This window comes from Lissotriton helveticus, chromosome 5_1 (genome assembly GCF_964261635.1).
Source record: "Lissotriton helveticus chromosome 5_1, aLisHel1.1, whole genome shotgun sequence".
Taxonomy (NCBI): Eukaryota; Metazoa; Chordata; class Amphibia; order Caudata; family Salamandridae; genus Lissotriton; species Lissotriton helveticus.
The window spans coordinates 1,651,789,963-1,651,793,641 of NC_136065.1; the positions used below are offsets into that span (position 1 = coordinate 1,651,789,963).

At 38.4% G+C, this 3,679-nt stretch overlaps 1 non-coding gene across 1 annotated transcript; it reads left to right on the forward strand.

Annotated features, from left to right (window-relative positions):
• The first annotated feature begins 2,880 nt into the window (after positions 1-2,880).
• On the forward strand, positions 2,881-2,952 carry TRNAT-UGU (transfer RNA threonine (anticodon UGU)). The gene has a single exon. It is a non-coding gene; the product is annotated as a tRNA-Thr (tRNA).
• Positions 2,953-3,679: the final 727 nt, after the last annotated feature.

Sequence of the window (3,679 nt, forward strand, 5' to 3'; positions counted from 1 at the left end):
TGACGTAGGTCACCCAATCCCAGCGCGGCTCTGTGACGTACACAGCAGCTGCGGTTTCTCGTTTCTCACTCCTGGCGCTTACCCCTCCTTCACTAAATCTTTTCACAGCGCCATTTTAAGAACACTTTTCAGTGTAAATTAATTCTTAACAATGACTATAAGGACAACATCTGTTCGTTTCACTATTTAGGATAGTTTACATACATTCAAGTATCCACACTTCGGAATAGACGGCGCTATTCACACTAAGGATAATATCCAATTGTCAGTAGAGTAACCCTTACCCCACCCTTCTAACACGTATAATTATGAACTCGCTTTGCTCTGAACGCACCGCGAAGTGACAGTTCTAAGAGTTCCACTTGAACATAAAATACAAATCAAACTCGCACTTTCACACTGAAAATTCCCTAATTTCAAACACACATGAAATCCGTACAGGACTCTCACCTGTTTATAGAGATCATGCACCGTTAGCAAAATAACGACGTTATCCGTACAGGGCTCTCACCTGTTTATAGATATGAAACATGTACCCGTACAGGACTCTAACCTGTTTATAGATAGTCATGCACCGACGCTACTTTACCCTTCACTCAAGCTCGGATATAACTAATACTCTTATCACAGTGAGTTTTATGGAAGGCGCTTTGTCCCTATTCTCATGCTGCTTTAATTTCTTAGAAAACCCTCACTATACAAGATTCACACCTAGCCCTAAAACTGTGCTGCTCGGCGACAACACTATGGTACACGGCGATACCTCTTGTGATACTCGGCGATATCACTACAAACAGAACAGATGGCTTGCGTGACTAATTTCTCGCCACACAATCTATACCGGTATAGCTTACAGATAGCACGAAAAACGAACTCAACATGTGTTAAAACATCGATCCTATTTTCATACCATAACACTTTAGTAACCCTTAGCAACCAACATATTACCTTGGTTACCCTTAGCAACCATCAATTTCTGCTACCAGAGAATTGATCCAGCGGCCTATAGAAAATATATCATAAACAACGCTACCCAACTTCATAACCTATAAACAAAATTCTATACTAAAATATGGACCCATTTATAAACCTGACATATTTTGGGCCTACTGAATCAGGTGGTCAGATTAAATCTATATACACATTATCTACAAACTATATACAATTTTATACATCTGCGGAAAGAATGTTGTCATTAGAATAAAACCTAACCATTTAAACGACCACCATTGGCGACGTGATCTAGCTAATAGTAACCTACACTTCTGAATAACCAAGACCAGCTTGTTTGTCAAAAGTAAGATTTTATTTACTAAATTATGGTATATAAGTTGATAGTTTTATAAATGAATTTTATTAGCATTGAAGCAAGCATGTTTGTAAAGAGACGTGAGAAAAATACAATTTAAGCAAATGAATCAAATTTAAAGTGAATATTTAAAGTTTAGCATTTCTAAAACCTAAGTCCCTAACTAAACTAAATAGATAGAAATTAAAGTAAAGTTCTTTGAGGATTCTTACGTGCTCCACGCAAAGTCCGACAGCACTTCACCCTCATCGGAAAGTCAGAAAGCAGCAGCCAGCCCATCCCTAGGGGCATGACTTTTTATACCTTTCTACGCTAACTAAACTACGCAAAGGAAAGTTTTCAGAAATCTTCGACGTCCCATTGGCTGAGAGTGACAAGTGACATGTCACCCACATTTCAAAAGTTCCGTTAGGTCACTTTTCTTAAGGACCATTGTCTTTTCTGTATGCAACCAGGAGCTTCCTAGGTTTGCTACAAATGTCTCATTGCTTCCAATTGACTTCCGCGGATCCCAAGTTAAGGGCTGACAAAATGTTCTTTTTCGACCTTGGCCATGTCCGACAGAATGATGATAGCACGTCAGCTTTTTGCTTTGTGAACGCAGCTTTTGACGAACATTTTATTTCAGAATGGGCGTCTCGTGACTTTTGCAGAAGTAAAATTCATCTTTTTGTAGCTCGAGTAAACTAGGCCCAAAAGCAGGCAACTTATGCTTTCTAGTATAAAACAAACACAAGAAAAGTATTAATGTAAGAAATAATGTAAATTCTGTATCCACCCCAAGATTTACTAATTAATTAACCCACCCGATTAATCAAATGTTACCTAGCCAATGCAAACAAATAAAGCAGCGTTTATATCTACCAGTCTTCGATAATCCATGAGACTTATATGCACCTAGAATAGTGGAAATGACATTACACAGACAAGGAAAAGCAAAACAAGCACATGCTTCTTTTAAGTTTGCAGCAGTTAGTAATGACAAAAAAAACGAAAACAATAAATTATTTTATTATTTTGCACGAACAAAAAGATGCAACAATTATGCACGTTTATGAGCACACATGTTAGTCCCCCCATGTGTAAAGTTTAATCTAAGTTGTATTAGCACGACAAATCACAAATCATTAATATTATTATTCATGTTATGGAAATGTGACTTCACGAGTTTAAACAAAATTTTGTTTTCTATCTCGCTCCATCAATAGATAGACTGATAAGAAAGCAGCTCTTTCTCCTAAAGTTTCAGCCATCTCAAGTGTATGACTGGTGACATATGTCTGCCCCACAGAGACAGATCACTTCTAATAAGTGAGTTCTCTATCTGTCACTGATTGCGGACATACTAACTAGAGCTATCAGTATGGTCATAAATGTGAATACTCTTATGTTCTCAAATCAAAATGGAGTTTTTCCTACTTCCAAGAAAAGTGTCTTAAGCATGCTCTTCAATTTGTGCACGCATGTAGACATTCAAATGCAACTGCATTTCCATACAGAGTCTCAAAATCATAGATATCTTCATACCGCAGTAAGAATACATGAAGCGATTTACATACTGCTGGCAGGCTGGCCTTGTAGCTCAGTGGCAGAGCACTGGTCTTGTAAACCAGGGGTCATGAGTTCAAGCCTCATCAGGGCCTTTTTATATGTGAGTTTCTGTATGTTGTTTCCAAGTCATTCTTTCTAGGAGTCACACCTTGTCTTAAGTTTGCTTATTGACAAGCTTCCCTTTCCTGCTTTCATAGTATTGTTACGGCGGGATTTCTGGTCTATTGCTATAGATCTAGATCCCAACTCGGGTCGACTCAACCGTTGATACCTGTCATAGAGTAAAAGGCAATCCACTACTAGGTCAAGCAGTTAAGGACTTACACCACTCTAAAGAACCACTTACTAGGAATAAGTTTTAAAAGTTTATTATAAAGCCAAAGTTAACTGGAGATACAAACATCTCAAAATAAGATTCAAAAGATATACTGGTATCAGTACAAACATACATTTTCTAACTGCTCTTAGTCGGCAGAAGAATATCACCAAAACCAATTCAAAAATCATCAGAGTTGCAAGAATAGACACAAGCTGTAACTTGTGAGTCATTTACAGGAAGGAAGAACATCCAGATTAGACTGTCCCTACACTAGACTAAATGACATCCCTACTTAGTAAAATCTTAACCCAAAAAGGTGTCAGCCGTGGTGACTTCCAAAGAAGATCACTCACTTCCCTTAGTCTTCGTTGTGAATCGGTGTCCCGCAGTTATCCTATCGGCCTACCCATCCGCTCTCTTAGGTTCCTCAGACCATCTGCCCTAACTCCACCCAGGGGTGCTGTCCCTAATACAAAAATCACATTTACAATAGAAACGCC